The sequence below is a fragment of the Coregonus clupeaformis genome, chromosome 28 (genome assembly GCF_020615455.1).
Source record: "Coregonus clupeaformis isolate EN_2021a chromosome 28, ASM2061545v1, whole genome shotgun sequence".
Taxonomy (NCBI): Eukaryota; Metazoa; Chordata; class Actinopteri; order Salmoniformes; family Salmonidae; genus Coregonus; species Coregonus clupeaformis.
In genome coordinates, this window is record NC_059219.1 from 7,226,624 (window position 1) to 7,242,557 (window position 15,934).

Sequence of the window (15,934 nt, forward strand, 5' to 3'; positions counted from 1 at the left end):
AAGCCGATTCTTGATTTAACTTTGGATTGGAGATGCTTAATGTGAGTCTGGAAGGAGAGTTTACGGTCTAACCAGACACCTAGGTATTTGTAGTTGTCCACATATTCTAAGTCAGACCCGCCGAGAGTAGTGATTCTAGTCAGGCGGGCGGTGTTTTACTAGTGTTTTTAGAGCAGTTGGAGGCTACGGAAGGAGTGTTGTATGGCATTGAAGCTCGTTTGGAGGTTTGTTAACACAGTGTCCAATGAAGGGCCAGATGTATACAAAATGGTGTCGTCTGCGTAGAGGTGGATCTGAGAGTCACCAGCAGCAAGAGCGACATCATTGATATACACAGAGAATAGAGTCGGCCCGAGAATTGAACGCTGTGGCACCCCCATAGAGACTGCCAGAGATCCAGACAACAGGCCCTCCGATTTGACACATTGAACTCTATCTGAGAAGTAGTTGGTGAACCAGGCGAGGCAGTCATTTGAGAAACCAAGGCTATTTAGTCTGCCAATAAGAATGTGGTGATTGACAGAGTCGAAAGATGGCTGCACAGTACTGTCTTTTATCGATCGCGGTTATAATATCGTTTAGGACCTTGAGCGTGGCTGAGGTGCACCCATGACCAGCTCGGAAACCAGATTGCATAGCGGAAAAGGTACGGTGGGATTCGAAATGGTCGGTGATCTGTTTGTTAACTTGGCTTTCAAAAACTTTTGAAAGGCAGGGCAGGATGGATATAGGTCTGTAACAGTTTGGATCTAGAGTGTAACCCCCTTTGAAAAGGGGGATGACCGCGGCAGCTTTCCAATCTCTGGGGATCTCAGACGATACGAAAGAGAGGTGGCTAATTTTAGAAAGAAAGGGTCCAGATTGTCTAGCCCAGCTGATTTGTAGGGGTCCAGATTTTGTGGCTCTTTCAGAACATCAGCTGTCTGAATTTGGGTGAAGGAGAAGCGGGGGGTGGGGGGGCATGGGCAAGTTGCAGCGGAGGGTGCAGAGCTGGTGGCCGGGGTAGGGGTAGCCAGGTGGAAAGCATGGCCAGCCGTAGCAAAATGGTTGTTGAAATTCTCGATTATCATAGATTTATCGGCGGTAACAGTGTTTCCTAGCCTCAGTGCAGTGGGCAGCTGGGAGGAGGTGCTCTTATTCTCCATTGACTTTACAGTGTCCCAAAACCTTTTGGAGTTAGTGCTACAGGATGCACATTTCTGTTTGAAAAAGCTAGCCTTTGCTTTCCTAACTGATTGTGTATATTGGTTCCTGACTTCCCTGAAAAGTTGCATATCGCGGGGGCTGTTCGATGCTAATGCAGTACGCCACAGGATGTTTTTGTGCTGGTCAAGGGCAGTCAAGTCTGAGGAGAACCAGGGGCTATATCTGTTCTTAGTTCTGATTTTTTTGAATGGGGCATGCTTATTTAAGATGGAGAGGAAAGCACTTTTTAAGAACAACCAAGCATCCTCTACTGATGGAATGAGGTCAATATCCATCCAGGATACACGGGCCAGGTCAATTAGAAAGGCCTGCTCGCTAAAGTGTTTTAGGGAGCGTTTGACAGTGATGAGGGTTGGTCATTTGACCGCGGACCCATTACGGACGCAGGCAGTAATCGCTGAGATCCTGGTTCAAGACAGCGGAGGTGTATTTAGAGGGTAAATTAGTCAGGATGATATTGTCGTACCGGGTGAATGGTGGCAATTATTGCTGTCAACAAAGAGTCCGTTCAAGCTGCACCGTGTTAGAGGCTTTTATTAAAATCACGAGGTTACAGCATAAGTTACAGACCCGCGGTGTCCGGAGAACGGCTTCCCAGATTGCCATGGCCGTTCTGACTTTCTTCTTCGTTTAACATCTATTTAGAAACAATGCAAAAAGATGCTCCCTCTTCTGGCCAATCACCAGTCTCCCCTGTCTACAACACACTTCCTGTCTGTTGTATGTGACGTTACACTAAAACATTCCCTTTTGATACTAACATAAACAACATTCCATTTCTTCATGAAAAACATTTAACAAAGACATAATCTTCATATACGATAATATCTATGAGGGTGCCCATGTTTACGGATTTAGGGTTGTACCTGGTAGGTTCCTTGATAATTTGTGTGAGATTGAGGGCATCTAGTTTAGATTGTAGGACGGCCGGGGTGTTAAGCATATCCCAGTTTAGGTCACCAAGCAGTACGAACTCTGAGGATAGATGGGGGGCAATCAATTCACATATGGTGTCCAGGGCACAGCTGGGGGCTGAGGGGGGTCTGTAGCAAGTGGCAACAGTGAGAGACTTATTTCTGGAAATGTGGATTTTTAGAAGTAGAAGCTCAAACTGTTTGGGCACAGACAGTGTGATAGTATGATAGAGCTCTGCAGGCTATCTCTACTGTAGATTGCAACTACGCCCCCTTTGGCAGTTCTATCCAGACGGAAAATGTTGTAGTTGGGGATAGAATAGGTTCTCCTGAGTGGCGCAGTGGTCTAAGGCACTGCATCGCAGTGCTAACTGTGTCACTAGAGATCCTGGTTCGAATCCAGGCTCTGTCGCAGCCGGCCGCGACCAGGAGACTCATGGGCGGCGCACAATTGGCCCAGCGTCGTCCAGGGTAGGGGAGGGAATGGCCGGCAGGGATTTAGCTCAGTTGATAGAGCATGGCGTTTGCAACGCCAGGGTTGCGGGTTCGATTCCCACGGGGGGCCAGTATAAAAAAATAAAAAATAAAATGTATTCACTAACTGTAAGTCGCTCTGGATAAGAGCGTCTGCTAAATGACTAAAATGTAAAAATGTAAATTTCTGCGTTTTTGGTGGCCTTCCTAAGCCAGGATTCAGACACTGCTAGAACATCAGGGTTCGCGGAGTGTGCTAACGCAGTGAATAACTCAAACTTAGGGAGGAGGCTTCTGATGTTAACATGCAAGAAACCAAGGCTTTTACGGTTACAGAAGTCAACAAATTATAACGCCTGGGTAGTAGGAATGATACTGGGGGCTACAGGGCCTGGGTTAACCTCTACATCACCAGAGGAACAGAGGAGGAATAGAATAAGGATACGGCTAAAGGCTTTAAGAACTGGTCTTCTAGTGCATTGGGTACAGAGAATAAAAGGGGCAGATTTCCGGGCGTTGTAGAATAGATTCAGGGCATTATGTACAGACAAGGATGTGGAAGGATATGAGTACAGTGGAGGTAAACCTAAGCGTTGGGTAACGATGAAAGAGATAGCATCACTGGAGGCACCGATTGAGCCGGTCTCCACGTGTATGGGGGGGTGGGACAAAGGAGCTATCTAAGGCAGGTTGAGCAGTACTGGGGGCTCTACAGTGAAATAGTACAATAAGTACTAACCGAAACAGCAATAAGCAAGGCATATTGACATGGGAGATAAGCATAAAGCAATCACAGGTGTTATTCGAGAGAGCTAAGACAACACGTCGGCAGACCAGTCGTGTTGGATTGGCGGGGCTACGTGTCAACACTAGGAGGTCCCATCCGGTTGACAGAGAGGTAGATAGCCAGGAGATGGGCCTGGCTCGAGGCTAGCTCAAGGCTAACTGGTGCTTGCTCCGGGTCAGTGGTGATTAGCCAACAACAACAACAGCCATTCAGTTGCAGCTAGCTAGTTGCTAGCTAATTGCGATGATCCGGTGTTAGAGTCCAGTGATAAGATAGGTTTGAGTCCTAAGTAAGTAAGTCCTAAGTAAGTTATAAAAGCCCTATAAGAAAATTAGGTTGAAGGTTACAGTAAGATATATTTTTCAGAGGTTCAAGTCCTCAAGGAATTATAATAAATAATAATATGCCATTTAGCAGACGCTTTTATCCAAAGCGACTTACAGTCGTGCGTGCATACATTTTTGTGTATGGGTGGTCCCGGGGATCGAACCCACTACCTTGGCGTTACAAGCGCCGTGCTCTACCAGCTGAGCTACAGAGGACCACATAATGTGGTAAATGTGTTAGATATTAAGGTTTGAGTCCTTGGTTGAAGGTTAAAATCATTGGAATAGATTGTTACAGTGTTAGATGTGTTAGATATTAAGGTTTGAGTCCTTGATTTAAGGTTAAAATCCTTGGTAGAAGGTTACAGTTAAAATAAGCCATAATTGATTAAGGAAGTGACAACAATATAGAGGAGAAGTACAAATTAAGGAGGTTCAGTCTTCTGAGAGGTTGAGTACTGTGGTGAAGAGAGAATTAGTCCTGTGTGAATTACTCCAAACGGTCAGGACAGAGACAAAACAATCAATCATACTGAATAAAGAATCAGATACAAGTGAACCTGTTGAATCATAGCACCAAAGACCAAATAGGCAAACACAATTTTAATAAAGATCAAGGTGGAGATTTGATTCAAACATTGAATTACTAATATTGTATAAACTAATAATACATGAGGATGGGGAGTAAATTCAGTATACCGATTACGGGCAAGACAGTGATGATAAAGAATAAATCAGAGCTAGATTTACCTCAAAGGGAGCGAAAGGTTATGACGAAATTGTTGCACACAAATCCGCATCTAAAACATGTCTCTTTTAAAAGTATTGAAAATCAAACACCGCGTGACTGGATGTTAATTAAATTAGGGGTTTTCTATGTGGAACCATATCTTAGTGATTTATCGGCATGGACAGATAATGACTATCCTCGTGATGGTAGTTTTGAAAGGGATAAATTACAAGTAGCATGAAAGTATATAAATGATAATACAGCCATAAGCAACCCGAAATGGGATTTAGATTATATGAAAGAGGTATATACAGCATGGGATTTAATGAGTGCACAATGGCCGGTAAATATAATTAGGAAGGAGGAAAAGTCTGTTAGGAAATTAAGTATTTTGACAATGGAGCAACATAATCTACCTTATGAAAAGAGTCAGTCCATAGGGGCTATTAAAGGATCTGAAAGTATGAAAGAAATGTATCCACAGTTAGCAAACTCTATTCAGCCTCCAGTTTATAGTATTGACATAGAAGAGGATAGCGACATATATGATTGGTTATTTATAGAATCTTACGGAAGGCTAAAAAATGTATTCCTAAAATCAGGTAAACATACATGTTTCCTATAGTCAAAATAGATAACTTTGAGATCAAAAGGTGGCGAGAGGAATGCCGGGCCTTGTGGTTACAACGCTTTGGTAGAGCTTGCGAAACGGCAGAAAGAAGGTTTAGAGGTCATACAGGACAAATAAACATTGAAAAAATTTGATATAATAGAGAGAGTGTATATAATATAAAATTATATTTACAATACTCAAACAAAACCAAAACGTTGATTTAAACGATAGATTAGCAAATACAATTATGGAATTCTTTGTTGAAGCAGTGGAACATTACCAAATAGAGAAAAAGATAAGCCTTGACCCAACCTCAGCCGTCCAGACAAAATATATAAAAGGAGTTGTATCTTGTATTTTAGACAGTGAAGTGGAAAATATTTGTCAGAGACTTGAATTGATTGTGGATGATTTGGCAAGTAGAGATAGAAATAGACGATATGAAGAGGATAATATACAGAAAGAAGAAGTGATGGCACCACTTTTAGTCATGGAAGATAGGGTTTTGGATAAGCCACTTACGTTAGCTGAAATTTCTAAAATTATAAAAGATGCACTGCAGCCATTAATAAACCCACTAAGATTTATGAATTGGTGGTGCACAGCTTTAATGCATGGGTAGATGAGAGGTAAAGACAGCTATTAAAAAAGATTAGGGAATTAGAGGCAGTAGGATTATTCAACATTTACATTACATATTTTTACATTTTAGTCATTTAGCAGACGCTCTTATCCAGAGCGACTTAAAGGAGCAATTCGGGTTAAGTGCCAAGGGCACATTTACGTCATTTAGCTGACGCTCTTATCCAGAGCGACTAACCAATTGGTGCGTTCACCCTATAGCCAGTGCGATAATCACTTTACAATTTTTTTTTTTTTTTTTGGGGGTAGAAGGATTACTTTATCCTATCCCAGGTATTCCTTAAAGAGGTGGGGTTTCAAATGTCTCCGGAAGGTGGTGAGTGACTCCGCTGTCCTGGCGTCGTGAGGGAGCTTGTTCCACCATTGAGGTGCCAGAGCAGCGAACAGTTTTGACTGGGCTGAGCGGGAACTATGCTTCCGCAGAGGAAGGGGAGCCAGCAGGCCAGAGGTGGATGAACGCAATGCCCTCGTTTGGGTGTAGGGACTGATCAGAGCCCGAAGGTACAGAGGTGCCGTTCCCCTCACTGCTCCATAGGCAAGCACCATGGTCTTGTAGCGGATGCGAGCTTCAACTGGAAGCCAGTGGAGTGTGCGGAGGAGGGGGGTGACGTGAGAGAACTTGGGAAGGTTGAACACCAGACGGGCTGCGGCATTCTGGATGAGTTGTAGGGGTTTAATGGCACAGGCAGGGAGGCCAGCCAACAGCGAGTTGCAGTAGTCCAGACGGGAGATGACAAGTGCCTGGATTAGGACCTGTGCCGCTTCCTGTGTAAGGCAGGGTCGTACTCTCCGAATGTTGTAGAGCATGAACCTGCAGGAGCGGGTCACCGCCTTGATGTTGGCGGAGAACGACAGGGTGTTGTCCAGGGTCACGCCTAGGCTCTTCGCACTCTGGGAGGAGGACACAGCGGAGTTGTCAACCGTGATGGCGAGATCATGGAACGGGCAGTCCTTCCCCGGGAGGAAGAGCAGCTCCGTCTTGCCAGGGTTCAGCTTGAGGTGGTGATCCGTCATCCATACTGATATGTCTGCCAGACATGCAGAGATGCGATTCGCCACCTGGTTATCAGAAGGGGGAAAGGAGAAGATTAGTTGTGTATCGTCAGCGTAGCAATGATAGGAGAGGCCATGTGAGGATATGACAGAGCCAAGTGACTTGGTGTATAGGGAGAAAAGGAGAGGGCCTAGACCTGAGCCCTGGGGGACACCAGTGGTGAGAGCACGTGGTGCGGAGACAGCTTCTCGCCACGCCACTTGGTAGGAGCGACCGGTCAGGTAGGACGCAATCCAGGAGTGAGCCGCGCCGGAGATGCCCAGCTCGGAGAGGGTGGAGAGGAGGATCTGATGGTTCACAGTATCAAAGGCAGCAGACAGGTCTAGAAGGACAAGAGCAGAGGAGAGAGAGTTAGCTTTAGCAGTGCGGAGAGCCTCCGTGACACAGAGAAGAGCAGTCTCAGTTGAATGACCAGTCCTGAAACCTGACTGGTTTGGATCAAGAAGGTAATTCTGAGAGAGATAGCAAGAGAGTTGGCTAAAGACGGCACGCTCAATAGTTTTGGAAAGAAAATAAAGAAGGGATACTGGTCTGTAGTTGTTGACATCAGTGGGATCGAGTGTTGGTTTTTTGAGAAGGGGAGCAACTCTCGCTCTCTTGAAGACGGAAGGGACATGGCCAGCGGTCAAGGATGAGTTGATCAGCGAGGTGAGGTAGGGGAGAAGGTCACCGGAGATGGTCTGGAGAAGAGAGGAGGGGATGGGGTCAAGCGGGCAGGTTGTTGGGCGGCCTGCAGTCACAAGTCGCAGGATTTTATCTGGAGAGAGAGGGGAGAAAGAAGTCAAAGCATAGGGTAGGGCAGTGTGAGTAGGACCAGCAGTGTCATTAGACTTAACAAACGAGGATCGAATGTCGTCAACCTTCTTTTCAAAGTGGTTGACGAAGTCATCCACAGAGAGAGAGGAGGGTGGGGCGGGGGGGGGAGGATTCAGGAGGGAGGAAAATGTGGCAAAGAGCTTCCTAGGGTTAGATGAGCAGAAACCAACAATTCAGGCACCGCAATTTCCCCACTACAAACAGCAGGATAAACTGGTACCATTTCAGCAGCGTACAAATGGACAATTCGTACCTTATAATAATAATCGAGGGAGAGGCAGGTCAAATGGTAATTTCAGAGGAGGAAGAAGGAGGTTTAACAGAGACATGGATACTTGCAATTATTGTAAACAATGGGGACATTGGGTTCGAGAGTGTAACGTTAGATTACAGGATGAGGAGAGACGGAGACATGGAGATAGAGAGAAGGGGAATTGGACTCCTGCCCAACTGCACCCTAATTCCCAGAATAAACCTAAAGAGGAGATTCCGGGGAATGTATTATGGGGGCAATGACATACAAAACTGATAGACAGGAAGGAAGTTAAATACATGATAAATGCACCACAATTGCATATTTTGGACAGCCCATTAGAAATACCACAGTTAAGTTTATGTGTATCTGGTAAAATAATTCAATTTCTAATTGATACAGGGGCAACTATGTCATGTTTACGGCAACAAGATTTAAGGTGTCCTTTTAGTACTCAGAAGGTCCAGTCTATCGGAATTAGTGGAACTCCGCAAATTGATCCAATATCTCTCCCATTGCAAATTGATTTGGATGATATTCATTTTCAACATTCATTTATAGTAAGCGCTACGACTCTGATGGCGTTAATGGGAAGAGACCTGTGATCACCACATTAACCCCAGGCGGCTATAAAAATAAATTATGCAATTATATGGCCATTAGATAACACACAACAGCACGTGTAAAAGTTAATTTGTCACGAGTTGCTAAGCCAGAACCCAGAAGCAGACCAGGACAAGGTAAGTTGAAACGAAGGTGAGTGTTTATTACAAATTCAAGAGTGATGCTGAATAATCCAGGGAACAGAGCGGGCGGCGTTGATTAGTTGTTGGGGGTGCAGTGGTTGATCCCATCCTGGGTCGGCAGCCGCCGACCACCAGGCAGAGGTTGGATGAAGGTTCCGGACGGGTGACTGCAGATGGAACAAAACGGGGGTAAGTAGGCAACAAACCAACAAGGTGCAAAAACAACAAAACTAACGCTAGGCTCTAAGACTGATACTCTGGTAAACCTACTGTTCATGGCTAACGATCCGGCAGGGACTGGATGTTAGGCCAGAGCCTAAGAAGGGTGATGATCAGGACCAGGTGTGCAGATTGCTGATGGGATGCAGGTGCGGAAATCAAGAGAGCTCCCCGGAGCGTTCCCGAACCCTCGGGAAACTGGAGATCACGAACAGAAAAACTAGTCACCAGACAGGACCCGACTCAGACTGCCGGGATCGTTACAGTACCCCCCCTCCGACGAACGCCACCGGGCGGACTCCCGGAGCGCCAGGATGGAGGCGGTAGAAGTCACTGATGAGGTCAGCATCTAGGACCTGTCGCCGCGGAATCCAACTCCTCTCTTCAGGACCATACCCCTCCCAGTCCACGAGATACTGGAAACCCCGGCCCCGCCGTCTGGAATCCATGATGCGACGCACCGTGTAGGCAGGACCACCTCCGATCATCCGAGGAGGAGGAGGAGGAGGCGGAGGAGGCAACAGAGGACTGAGGAAAACAGGCTTGAGGCAGGAGACATGAAAGGTGGGATGGACTCTGAGCGTCCTCGGTAGTTTGAGTCGAACTGCCACTGGATTGATCACCTTCTCCACCACAAACGGACCAATGAACTTCGGTAACAACTTCCTAGACTCAGTCCGTAACGGAAGATCCCGTGTGGCCAACCAAACCCTATCTCCGATGGTATAGGTGGGAGCGGGGATCCGGCGGCGATTCGCCTGGAGCTGATACCGGTCCGAAACTCTAAGGAGTGCCTTTCTGGCCCGATGCCAGGTCCGGTGGCAACGACGAATATGGGCCTGAACAGAAGGCACTGAGAGCTCCTTCTCCTGAGAAGGGAACAGGGGAGGTTGGTAGCCATACAGGCACTGGAAGGGAGACATCCCAGTGGCAGATGTAGGGAGAGTATTGTGGGCATACTCAACCCAAGGCAACTGAGAGACCCAGGAGGTGGGGTTGGAAGAGACCAGACAGCGTAGCGTGGATTCCATCTTCTGGTTGGCTCTCTCCGCCTGACCATTGGATTGGGGGTGAAAACCAGATGTGAGACTGACTGTAGCTCCAATGGCCAAACAGAAGGACTTCCAGACAGCAGAGGTAAACTGAGGGCCACGGTCGGAAACGATATCACTGGGCAAACCGTGGACCCTGAAAACCTCCCTAACCAGGATCTCGGACGTCTCCGAGGCAGAGGGAAGCTTGGCAATTGGCACAAAGTGGGCGAACTTGCTGAATCTGTCCACGATAGTCAGAACGACCGTGTTCCCCTCAGAAGCGGGCAACCCAGTGACGAAGTCCAGGGCCAGATGCGACCATGGTCGCGGGGAATAGGAAGGGGGTGAAGTAGTCCAGAGCTGGGCCGATTGGTACTCTTATTCTGCGCACACACTGGACAGGCAGCAACAAAACCCCGAGTATCCTCGGCCATGGCAGGCCACCAAAAACGTCTGCGAAGAAACGCCATTGTCCGAGCCACGCCAGGGTGACAAGCCATCTTGCTGGCGTGGGACCATTTGAGGACAGCAGGACGAACCGACTCAGGCACAAACAACCGACCGGGTGGACCGTTACCGGGACCGGGCTGAGTCCGAAGGGCCGCCAGCACCTCCTCCTCAATCTTCCACATAACTGCTCCCACGACGCAGTTCCGGGGGAGAATTGTCTCGGTCTTGGACCCACTCTCCTCCGTCTTGGAGAACATCCGGGACAAGGCGTCCGCCTTGCCGTTCTTCGATCCAGGTCGGAACGTCAGGGAAAACTTGAATCGTCCGAAAAACAACGCCCACCTGGCCTGACGGGAGTTGAGACGTTTAGCCGATTGCACGTAAGCAAGATTCTTGTGGTCAGTCCAGACAATAAACGGTTGCTCCGCCCCCTCCAACCAGTGGCGCCACTCCTCCAAGGCAAGTTTCACCGCGAGAAGCTCCCGGTTACCCACATCGTAATTCCTCTCCGCAGGCGAAAGGCGACGAGAGTAGTAGGCGCAGGGATGGAGTTTACTGTCCGTGGAGCATCGCTGCGACAGGATGGCGCCAACTCCCACATCAGACGCGTCCACTTCAACGACGAACTGACGGGCCGTGTCCGGTTGAGAGAGAATCGGTGCGTTGGTGAATCGCCTCTTCAAATCCAGAAACGCTCGATCCGCCTCCGGATTCCACTTGAAGGTCCTGATACTGGAAGTCAAGGCAGTTAACGGAGCGGCCACACGGCTGTAATCCCGGATGAATCTGCGGTAGAAATTCGCAAACCCCAAAAATCTCTGGAGCTGCAATCTCGTACCGGGCTGGGCCCATTCCAGAACCGCTCTAACCTTCTCCTGGTCCATCCTAATCTCTCCCCTGGAGATGATGTACCCGAGAAAGGATGTCGTGTGGGCGTGAAACTCGCACTTCTCGGCCTTCACGAACAGGCGATTCTCCAACAATCGCTGCAGAACCTGCCGGACATGCTGGACGTGGTCGGAAGGTTCCTTCGAGAAGATCAGAATGTCATCCAGGTAAACAAACACAAAGAGACCGATCATATCTCTCAGGACGTCGTTCACCATACTCTGGAATACCGCTGGAGCATTGGTCAGTCCAAACGGCATCACCTGATACTCGAAGTGACCCATCGGTGTATTGAAACCCGTCAACCACTCGTCCCCCTCTCTGATCCGGACCATGTGATACGCATTGCGTAGGTCTAGCTTGGTGAACACCGTAGCACCCTGTAAGGAGTCGAAGGCAGAACTCATCAAGGGCAGGGGATACTTGTTCTTGACCGTGATGTCATTCAACCCCCGATAATCAATACACGGTCGAAGAGAGCCATCCTTCTTACCCACAAAGAAGAATCCTGCCCCCAGGGGTGATGACGAGGGACGAACGAGACCAGCAGCTAGGGACTCCTTGATGTAGGTCTCCAAAGCCTCACGTTCAGGTCGGGAGATACTGTATAACCTTCCCTTGGGGTAGACAGCTCCAGGGAACAGGTTGATGGCACAATCATATGGTCGGTGGGGAGGGAGTGACAGAGCCTTCTGCTTACTGAAAACTTCCCCCAAATCGTGATATGTCTCGGGAACCAGGGACAAATCTGGGGGTTTAGCCTCAATCACCTGACTGGGAACCGAATGGGGGCAGGCAGTCTTGAGACAGTTAGCATGACAATCAAGGCTCCAACTCGTTACCTTGCCCGTCACCCAATCGAACGTGGGATTGTGTTCCTTCAGCCAGGGGTATCCAAGGACCAGAGGAACATGGGAAGACGGCAGAATGAAGAATGAAATCATCTCAGAATGATTCCCCGACAACCGCATCTTAACCGGTTCAGTCCTCATCGTGATACGTGCCAGACTACTGCCGTTCAGAGTGGTCGCTTCAATGGCTTCCGGCAATTGCTCCTTGGAAAGCCCCAGCTGTTCCACCAACTCGGCATCAAGAAAGCTTCCATCGGCACCTGAATCGATAAAAGCGTTAATCGCTAAGCTCTGATTCCTGTTCACAAGGGTAGCCGGGAAACGGGGTCTGACAGAGGTACTGAGAGGTTGAAACTGGCTCGCTAAAAGTCCTCCCAACTTTAGCGAGCCGGGCAGTTTGACGACCGCCGGGAACAAGTGGAGATGTAATGTCCCGAGCTACCACAGTAGAGGCAGCAGTTGGTCTTACGTCTATGTTGACGCTCCTCCTTGGTTAACCCGTGCCGCCCCACTTGCATGGGTTCAGAATCGGGAGAGAGGACCTCTCCACTAATCCTTTGTGGTGGAGAATGATCGACGTGTTCTGGTCCACCACCCGACCCGACTGGGAACTGAGAAGCTGATCGATTGGACGGACCCCATTGCTTCTCCCTCCTTCGCTCTCGGACTCGATTATCCACCCGAATAGACAAGGCTACCAAGCTGTCCAGGTCACTAGGCTCCGGATAGGAGATCAACTCATCCTTGAGCTGCTCCGACAGACCCTGGTAAAAGGCCGCTTGCAGAGACTCCTCGTTCCACCCACTCTCCACAGCCAACGTCTTGAACTCGATCACGAAGTCGGCCACGCTGCGAGTTCCTTGGTGAAGCGAAAACAGGCGCCTAGCTGTGTCCCTCCCTCGGACGGAATGGTCGAAGAGCTTCCTCATCTCGGCCGTGAACCCCTGGTATGAAGCCATGCAGGGGTCTTGTCGTTCCCAAACGGCTGAAGCCCACTCCAGCGCTCGACCACGCAGCAACGCAATCACAAAGGCTATCCTAGCCTTGTCTGTGGCATAAGAGTAGGGCTGTAGATCGAACACTAATCCACACTGCATAAGGAAGGAACGGCATCTTCCCAGCTCCCCCTCATATTTATCCGGCGTCGGAACCTTGGGCTCACGGAAGGACACAGCTCCAGAAGCGGCAGGCGAGATGGGTGAAACCGGTAGTGGATCCTCCACCGGAAACTTGCGTTGGTTCTGGACCTCCGTCAGACCGGTAGAAAGGTTCCGAACTGACAACGCGATCTCCTGTAGTACCGTGCTATGATGGCCCAACATCTTCTCCTGATGGGTAATGGCATGGCGAACAGAGTCCAGGTCCGCTGGGTTCATTACTGGCCGGATCGTTCTGTCACGAGTTGCTAAGCCAGAACCCAGAAGCAGACCAGGACAAGGTAAGTTGAAACGAAGGTGAGTGTTTATTACAAATTCAAGAGTGATGCTGAATAATCCAGGGAACAGAGCGGGCGGCGTTGATTAGTTGTTGGGGGTGCAGTGGTTGATCCCATCCTGGGTCGGCAGCCGCCGACCACCAGGCAGAGGTTGGATGAAGGTTCCGGACGGGTGACTGCAGATGGAACAAAACGGGGTAAGTAGGCAACAAACCAACAAGGTGCAAAAACAACAAAACTAACGCTAGGCTCTAAGACTGATACTCTGGTAAACCTACTGTTCATGGCTAACGATCCGGCAGGGACTGGATGTTAGGCCAGAGCCTAAGAAGGGTGATGATCAGGACCAGGTGTGCAGATTGCTGATGGGATGCAGGTGCGGAAATCAAGAGAGCTCCCCGGAGCGTTCCCGAACCCTCGGGAAACTGGAGATCACGAACAGAAAAACTAGTCACCAGACAGGACCCGACTCAGACTGCCGGGATCGTTACATAATTCATAGTCGTAACATAGGGTTTGTATGTTTACAGATCTAATTTAATGGTTATGTTTCATGCTATTCACAGGATATATTGTTCTGTCTCATGAACAGCACAGGGGATGTTCAGTGTGCTGCGTGGCTATATTGACGGAAAACAGTTTCCATGGGATCGAATGGTGGGCTTTTGCACAGATGGGGCTCCATCTATGGCGGGACGGCGGGCAGGCCTCTGCACTCTAGCTATGAATGTATCTCCCTCTGCCATTTGGTATGATACACAGAGAGAACCTGGCGGCAAAAGAGCTGAGCAAAGAACTCGGAGATATACTGCATCAGCAGTGGAGGCTGCTGAGGGGAGAACAGCACATAATAATGTCTGGAACAGACGAGCGGAATGGCATCAATCACATAGAAACCATGTGTTTGATGTATTTGATACCATTCCACTCATTCCCCTCCAGCCATTGCCACGTCCTCCCCAATTAAGGTGCCTCCGACATCCTGTGTGCAGCAGGTATTTTTGATTGTAAACTACATCAAACCACATCCACTGTGTGCACACCTGTTTGCAAAACTATGTGGATATATGAGATCAGCGCATGACAATGTTCTATTTCACATCGAGGCTTGGTGGTTATCGAGGGGGAGTGTTGGAAAGTTTTTTGCATTGAGAGAAGAACTGTTGTCATTCACAATGGATGTAAAAAAAAAAAAAAAAAAGCACTTGGTTGACTTTCTGTGTAATGAAAAGAAAAGGTGTCTCCTTGCCTATGCAACAGACATATTTGGGAAACTGAACGAACTGAACACAAGCATGCAGGGGAAATACAAAAACATTCTATAGATGAGCGACCGAATTAGTGGATTCAGAGGAAGGAACTGGACTGGAGTGTGGACCTCAGTTCATCTTTCAAACACCCACGTGGGTATATGCTCCTAAAAACCAATGAGGAGATGGGAGAGGCGGGACTGGCAGCGCGTCAAGCGTCACAAATAGAACCAAGTTCTATTTTAGCTCCTGGCTACGCAGACTCTCGTTGACGTGTGCGAGCAGTTTGGATGCAGTGATTGAATAACATGAATGTGTAAATTAATTTACCAACGCTCGCGGTGTGGTCAGCATGTAAGCTCCGACGTGACATGCATAAAGCACACCCATCTCATTAGTGGTGATGACAAAATATACATTATATCAGACTAATTTGCAATTGGCTGTTATAGCTTCACATTAAAAGTATGTGATGGTGAGTTGAGAAGACAATCAGAAATAGCCTACTGTTAGAATATTTTTCAATTGACCCAAATAAAAAAGTAAACATTGGCTGTTAATTACATAATTTTCTTCACATGGTTGGGTGTAGCGAGAATTTTCAGATAGCCTATCAAAATGGGGTCGTGGCCCAAAGAAGTTTGGGAACCCCTGATCTATGGTAAGCATTTGACTATATCTATCAAATAAAAAACACACAGAGGAGGGATTCTACAAACACTCTAGGAATGTGTATGTAGTCATCTATGGATCTGAGATGCTCCTGGCTTTCCTGTCTGAATGGCGGTGTTCTTTAGGACTCAGGTGCATGTACTGTACATGCTGTGAAGTCTGAACTAGGGTACGACACAGTTACACACTCACATCCATTGACTTTGAGCATGTGAAGTGTTGGAAGGGCCACCATGTGTTTTCTACCTAGATACTCTGCTGTCAGAACGGATTGAATATTTCTGATTGGTTCTTGATAAGAACCAGTGAAGTAGGTTGTCACTATCTGGCCATGGGCAAAATCATAATCAGATTTTAAACCTTGACCTTGAAGGTCCAATTGCAGCTGTTTTTATATCAATATCAAATCATGTCTGGGTAACAATTAAGTCACTTACTGTGATTGTTTATAAATAAAACCTAAAAATGCAAAGAGCAATTTCTCAAGCAAGAATTTAGCTAGGACTGTCTGGGAGTCGTCTGAATAGGGAGAGGAAAACTGAAAACTAGAAACACAAGAAAATTGCGTTTTGGA